The 8,423-nt window shown below is 33.7% G+C and overlaps 1 pseudogene; it reads right to left on the minus strand.

Annotated features, from left to right (window-relative positions):
• Positions 1-793: 793 nt before the first annotated feature.
• On the minus strand, positions 794-6,895 carry LOC116005161 (annotated as a pseudogene).
• Between the last annotated feature and the right edge of the window lie 1,528 nt (positions 6,896-8,423).

Genomic DNA, 8,423 nt, shown 5'->3' on the forward strand with positions numbered 1-8,423 from the left:
CATTCGTGCAGCTTTTTGTACTTTTTTAATTTCTTTTGTTTTTTTTATTTATTTAAAGTGATGTGAAATTGGAATCCACTTTTGAGAGTTGATTAGATTACAAGGATGTAGTGTGAATAGTAACTAAATTGCAAATAGGGTGATGTGGAAGTTTTGCAAATTGAGAGACTTGAAGGGATAAAGTCAGCCTAATGGTGTGTTTGGAAACCCGAAAATTATTTTTTGAATTTTCGGTGTTTGGCAACGCTTAAAAAATGCGGTCAACGGAAAACAATTTCCATTGACCATGCAAAATTAGCCCTTTTTTCCAGAAAACGACTTCTGAATTTTTTTTCGAAAGTCATTTTCCGGAGTTGACTAAGTGGTGTTTTGGCAAAAATGGTCATGGGTTACAATGAAGTGGACTGGTTTCCGCCGAAACCTCTTTTCGTTTTTTTTTTACTTTTTAAAATAAATATAATTATTTTATATATTATTATAATTTTTTATATTTTGAAAAATAATTAAAATGTAAAATTATACAATTTTATACATTTTCCAAAATAAACTAAACACACAAAGACAATTTTCCAGGATGTAACCAAAAACTGAAAATGAAACTATTTTCTGAAAAATGACTCATTATCCAAAAAATATTTTTTAGAATTCATTTTTCTGCTTTCCAAACTGACCGTAAATGCATATAAAATGAGAAAGGAGTACTATTTTAGAGACCAAAAATGTTTGTTATTTTTTTCTTCTAAAATGAATAGAAAGAAATAAGGAAAAAATGAAATAAGAAAGAGTGTAAGTATAGAGCTTGTTATTGCATCACTCTTGGCATATTATTAGAACAATTGGCTTCAAAACTTCAAATGACAGCAAATTCACTAAGGTTTTCCTTTCCCTATACAATCTACAAGTACAATGAACTAGCAGAGGTAAAACAAGTCCAGAAAAGGTATAATATATGTTCCCGGCACAAAGAGAAGAAAAACGAAAAATAAGTAAGGAATACTCATCTAAGAACGACTTTTAATTTGCTCTCCACTTGATCTCTTACTTTCCACTGCATTCATAAATATAAACATTTAGCAAAAGTGGTAGTCGCTAACAAATTTATATGAGTGGTTTCGAGATGTGTGAACCTGCAAATCGTTGATTTCCTCATCTGTGAGTGAACGCTCCATGGATCGGTAAGCAATCCTATAGCAGTGATTGGTCATTCCTCTCTTATTCGTGAAGTTGTCTATTAGTTGCACCTGAAATTAGAAGATGGGTCAATGGGACAGATAATCTGCAGAACTCTAAAATGTCGTTAGTTCGGCATCATTAAACCTCGCATCCAATTACCATGTTTCTTCTTTTTCTCGTTTTCACTTTATAATCACAAAATTACCTTGCTACTATAGAGCATATATAATATAATATATAAACATAAACGTGCAATTCAACTACCAACTTAGTCTTTTAGTTGGGATGAAACACCAATTCAACTACCAACTTAGTCTTTTAGTTGGGATGAAACACCATCCTTCAATTTAATATCAGAGCCAACCCTATACAGATTACATTCCACGTGTTACGTGAGGCCCTTCAAAAGTAACCGACCCCCACATGAGAAGGGGTGTATTGAACATATAATATATAAACATAAATGTACAGTCCAAGGGGTAACCCAGCCAAGATGGCTAAGAATACAAACTTGTAACCACAAGGTCACAAGTTTGAATCCTAGCCTTCTTGGTTTGAGTCGGTCAACTATGGGCAACCAAGGCTGATTAACTGCGTTGTGGTTCTTTGCTGACTAGGGTCACAAGGCGAGGTTTACCCCGTGCACACCCTCGGGTAGTGGCTGCGAGTTTCCCTTGTCACCCCCAAAAAAAGTGCAGCCCAAGTGTCCATTCAATTGCTACAAACTCTATATTTAACTTTTGCCACTCTATAAAGGCTGCTTAATAGATAATCAAAATATATCAGCAGTCTTTGCACAATAGGCCTAACTTAAACTTGCTTCAACTTTATTATCTACTACGACCCTAAAGTTAATAGCATGCTTGCATTCCAAGTGTAGAAGAAGAGAAACTACTTAAATTATGATGATAATACTAGTGAATATATTGGGCATGCATAATCCTAGAAAGGCATTCTAATTATTATACCTCGCTCTCGCTACAGATTCTCGAAACTTACGGCCCTTATTTTTTTTGGAAAAACGGATTCTTTTAAGAACAGAATATTCCTTTCAGTGATGACAACAGTAACATTAAACCATGAGTAAATAAGTGGGTATCTTTCAAAATCTTCCATCTCTACAAGAAGATTTAAAAGTACCGAACATTGATATAGCATACCTCTTCCACAAGATCCCCAGCAATTCCTCTAACAACTTCACAAAGATTGTTCTCGGTAAATGAATCACTGATCCAGAAACTCATGTCTTTGTAGCATGGAGGATACTGCAAGGTTACAGATATTTCAACCACAATATTAAAAGGTTGAATGCGTTAATACCTAAACAGCTAAACTACTCTCGATATTGGACTAAGAAACAAAATATATTTTAAAAAAAATTCTGGAACGTAAGTTTTTTAGCAACTCATTATAAAACAAATGAGATAAAAAATTGAGAGCTGAAAGGTGAAGAAACAAAATAATAACATTGAGTTCTGGCAAAGCCCGAGTATCATAAAACGTTAGCATTCGTTCTTTATGGTACTATTTTAAGCACACAATACCAATGTTAAGCAATACCTTAGAAAATGGCTTGAACTTCACTCCAAGTTGGCCACTTGAAAACTATACGCAATCAGGAACACAGTATTAAGAACATTAGGTAGGAAAAAGATGATAGGATTTATAATAATGCAAAATCAAAATCAAGAGAAAATAAAACATGCTGGAAATTTACTTGAGATGTAAAACGCTCATCAGCAGACTAGAAAAGTCGGATATCCGGAATATCGAAGAGAACCATTGCCAATCGCTCCAATCCAAGTCCAAAAGCCCAACCAACATTATTGGTTCTCCCACCTCTTTTCAGTATTTCTTGCTCTGTTACCCCACAACCTAATACTTCCATCCACTTTTCCTGGTAAACAATTCCATAACAAGTCAACAATAATAGTACACTATAATTTCTCTAATAAAAATATTATTTAACATTGTAATATTCAAGAAAAAAGGAAATAAACTATTCTGCATATTGAGGAACTTGGAATATCCAGTAAAATTTGGAACATTATCCTTACAAGGTGACTCTTACTTTACTGGTAAACAAAAAGTTAGAAACATTCATTTGATCAATTTATTTGTTCATAAGGTTTTCTGTAATTATTTTTACTATAATAAAATAGGACTGGAAAAGCCAAGGAAACAATTGATTGAAACGGTTTATGAGCATCTTCATAAGAAGTGAGCTTGGATCTTTGGGAGCGAGATCACACAAATGGAAAGAAGTCCAAAGCTCGCAAATTGTTGATTATTAGGCAGAATTAACTAAACGTCAAGCAATTAATAACGGTGAGTTAACTAGCAGGTGTGTTAACACATGTTTAAAATCGCAAACATCTACCAACAGCTCAACAACTTAGAATGACTTAACTAGAATGAAAAGGCAAAGTATGAGATTCAGAGAACAGAAGATTTGATTCATGGAAACCCTCGAAGAAGTGTGTGTGTGTGGATAAATTGTACTTTTATGTTCTTTTCTGTAGGTGTTTTTGTAGTTCTAAACTCTTTTATGTTCTTTTCTGTAGGTGTTTTTGTAGTTCTAAACTGAAATACTTTTCTTTTCTTCTGGAGAATTCTAGTTCTAAACTGAAATACTTTTCTTTTCTTCTGGAGAATTCATGAGATTTTGGTTTCAAGTATGTTATTATCAGGTTCTGGTTTGGTTCTAGGGCTCTTTGATTTTGTATGTACTACTAGGACACTTGGGTGCACAATGCATCCCTCTGGTGCCTTTAATAAAAATTTTGCAATCAAGAAAAATGGGTTTGTTTAGATAGATAATGCATTATTTGAGATGTGAAATGCACATGTAGCCAAATAAATACATAATAAATATCATAAGGAAAAGACCGCCATAATAGTGTAAAAAGAAGAAAGTAAGTAAATTATTATGTAGTATATACTTTAATAATCAATTGTCAGAAGTGAAAAGGCAAGGAAAACCTGAAAATATATCTCCAATTCGAATGATGGATTGGTAAAGGGAAAGTATGTGTCAACCCAACGCATCTCCACACCACCTGGAGAATGATTTTAAAACTTAGTCTAGTAAGAGGTAACCATGAAGAAAACGATCACAGGCAGCACAAGCTGGGGTCAATTGCCAATCAAGAAAGCCTAGGGAAACTACAGAGAAGTGAAATAGAAAATGACTTTAGTGATTTGTAAAGTTTTAGATCTACTAGAACACACACTTCTGACTTCCCAATTATATATAATTCCATGGTGAGTAGACAAGAAAGAAAAAATTGATCTAACTGCTAAGAATGCAGTTGGATAGCATTGGAGTCTTATTAGCATTTTTCACAAGAAGCTTTACTGCCACTGTCGTATTCTGTCTTTGAACTAATAAAATGCATCACCATCAACTCCCACTTAGCATTCAATTAACTTAAAAGTAAAAGTATACCAAATAAATGTTGAGCCAATCCCTCAAGACATATCTTTAGATCTGCAGCAGCACAAGATGTAGCATCAGTGCCTGATCCTTCCCAATCATTTGGAGAAAAGACCCGTACTCCTTCCATCTACATAGTTTGGAGAGAATTGTCAATAAAAAATAATAGATATCATTCTTCTGCACAACAAAAAGTAGATAAATACACCAAGATTAGTGAGGGAGGTACCTGGTGGAAAACAGGGTAGTGAGTTGAGTCAATAGAATCTCTATGGTAAACATCTCCAGTAACAAGGAAATGAGTATGACCCCTGCTCAGTAACTCAGCTTGATGTGCACTTGTGTGGCACCTCAAAACAGTTTGAGAGTCCACATAAGATGTATCATTTTAGCTCATGCTAACATGATCAGGAGGTACCAGTACATCATCAAAGTTCTGCAATTGTATCAGCAATTACGAAAGGCACTTCAAATATCAATAATCCAAAAAACGAGAAAAATAATATCAGAAAGTTGCAAGAAGTAATTGATAAAGCATAATGTATATGGAGTTAGTTATTAAGTAGAAATGACTTAACACACAGTATGACAAGTTGAAATACTTGAACAATCTTGCCATAGAAAGAGTGATGGTACTTTTGACAACTATATAAGGCTTGGACATGGCTTTCATCACAGAGAAATTAAGAGGTGTCTCAGCAACACACAAAACTCTTACAAGCTCAATTTCAACTCACCCTCTGAGAAAAATAAAAACATATATGCTTCTCTATGCTACTGTGTATATAATCACTTCTGGAAATGATTATTTGACATGCAAAACTTGGCATTTTAGCATAACTAGAAAATAAACCTCAAGTTTCAAGCATGAGATTTCTTTTAAACTAGTGCTTTCATCACAGATCACCCTAATCCAGTTTTAACTTCAATGCTATAAGATTAAGGTTAATGCACATACATTGTCACACTGGTTTTTGGTAATAAAATAGATAAGATCATAAGATGCCATAGAAACTCCTATAGCTTCTCCTTTCCAATATTATTTGCATAACTAGAAAATAAACCTCAAGTTTCAAGCATGAGATTTCTTTTAAACTAGTGCTTTCATCATAGATCACCCTAATCTAGTTTTAACTTCAATGCTATAAGATTAAGGTTAATGCACATACATTGTCACACTGGTTTTTGGTAATAAAATAGATAAGATCATAAGATGCCACAGAAACTCCTATAGCTTATCCTTTCCAATATTATTTGCATAAGAATTTAGTAGCTTGTTTTGTATCATTCATGGGAATTAGGAATTCTTAAAGAAATCATTAGCATGATAGCAACCTGGTCAATTTGATAAGATGACAAATATGCCTTAGACTTCACATATCGGGGGGGGGGGGGGGGGAGATAGCAATATGTTTTAATTCTATCAATTAATTGTTAGACTAAATCCTAACATCAAAGTTAAAAGACTGATATGAGGTAGCTGAAGGAAATGGCATTATGTAACAAAGATAAAAAGATGCACATGATAGATCAACATAGCATACCATTCAAGAAAATGATGAGTACTAACTCATCAATGCTGCATAATCAATCTTGCGTCAAAATTTTGGAACTCATGGTATTACCCAGAAGTAAGAGTAAATAGGACCCCAATTTGATTTCTTACAGAAGATAGTAAGTTCTAAATATTAAACTGATATGGCAGCCAGCCATCAAGAAAAAAAATTAAACAAATTAAAAGGATTGAAATCACTACTTTTAGAAAGTGAAGGAGAGAAACCAGAAGAGACAAATGATATAACAAAAAAGGAAAAACCTTAGAACCAGAAAACAATTTCTAGAAGTTCTTGATAGCACTACCTGTTTAACAGAAACTATAGGGCATAGATAATCAAACTTGTCAAATTTGTTTGGATAATTAGTGTCAAAGTAATCATAGATTCCATTCTTCGGGATACCAAGTGGATGTTTGTCCCTCCTATGAAGCTGCATTCCCAGCTTTGAGAATATCGTATCTGGGACATTGTTTGTAGGGTCATTCCTCACTATTTCTGCATATCAAACCATCTGATCAGTAGTCAATTACCGTTAAATAACTTAGGGAACAAATAAATACAAACACCAACACAACAATTACACATGTGGCATGTTCTGAACTAACTTTGATTGCATTAGTACACATCTGAAATGGTGATAAAATAGAATTGTGTGCTAGATCACTATATACTCACATTTCAAAGGTACCCAAACTATATATACTATAAACAGACACACAAAGGTACCTCATACTTTAAAGATGCAAATAGAAGAGTTAAAAATAAAAGGTAACTCATGTATGCAAAGTTTGGATAGCTTCAATCAAGAAAACTCTAGTAGCACTAGGTAAAAAAAAAATCAATTTGACACAAACTGTTATGTCAACTAATAATTATAGAATACGTAAAAATTGGAGAAGAAACACATAGGGACAAAATCAGGTTAACATTTTACAAGAGGGAGTTGCACATTTAAGCCAACAAACATGTCAAATAAACATAGGGGCAAAATCAGGTTAACATTTTACAAGAGGAAGTTGCACATTTAAGCCAACAAGAATGTTAAATATTGAAAGAAAAACAAAACTGCACCAAGATGCCAAGATTCTACATTTACAAAAGAATAAGAAAATTTCAATAACTATAATAAAACATACTGAATAACTAAAACAAGATAAACCCAGTTATCAAAACGCAATCTTGAGAGAACCCCAATGCGATTTAAACACAAGGGTTATTANGGCCACCAAGCTCAAGAACTGAGGCGACGGGTGCCCTCCACTTGTGGCGATGGACGGGGGCTTTGTTATCTGCAAGCATAGCACCAGTAGTATAGGGATAGGAAGAAGAATAGTTGGTGAAACAAGCGAGAACATTGCATCGTTTAAGGTTGCCGGCATTTCTACGGAGAAAGAGAGAGGGCCTAGTGGAGACGAAGAAGGTAGATTGAGCAAATGAGAGAGACATCGCAGTTGTGCTCCACGCAGTGGCTTCAGAAATACTGGTTCACCGTAAAAAATTAATAAATAAAAAAGGAATAAAATTTTTGAAAAGGGAAAAATTGCATTAATCAATAGGCCCGATAAATTGCTTATATTTAGATTTATTATCCACCCCATATTTTTATTTTCAAAAAATTACACTTTTCATTGCTAAGCTATACGATAATGGTAGAGTTCGTCTTTAAGTGTGGTTATGCTCACTTTTCGTCCCTAAGAGCATCCTTAGTAGTGGAGTTATTTCACGGGTTTTTGAGAAGTTTTTGTAAGTGTGATTAGTAAAGAGAAAATGAGAGGGGAGGAAAAAAAAAAAGAAAATAAATTTGATTTAAAAAATATAATAATAAAATAAACACATGTCATGCATTTGTTACTCCATTCAACTTTTTTTCTTTGGGACCACAAATAACTCTTCATTTGCATAAGATCCCCACCTTTCTCTCTCTTATTTTCTCTATGCTCCATGTGGCATTTAATCTGACGTTCCACTCTTCATATATTTACTAACAAAACATTAGGAACGAAATTTGCAACTTTCGTATAACTCAAGAACGAAAAGTTAATAAAATGACAAAAAGTGCAACATCAATCATAACTTAAGGACAAAAAGTAAACATGACTAACATTAATGACGAATTCTACAATTACCTATAACTTAGGGACAAAAAGTATAATTTCTCCTTTTATATTCCATTCATTTCAGGAAATATGACTACGAGACACTTTAGATATAGTTGCATACTTGCTGCATTCATATGAAACTAGCAAGATTTAAAGCAT

This window comes from Ipomoea triloba, chromosome 14 (genome assembly GCF_003576645.1).
Source record: "Ipomoea triloba cultivar NCNSP0323 chromosome 14, ASM357664v1".
Lineage (NCBI taxonomy): Eukaryota > Viridiplantae > Streptophyta > Magnoliopsida > Solanales > Convolvulaceae > Ipomoea > Ipomoea triloba.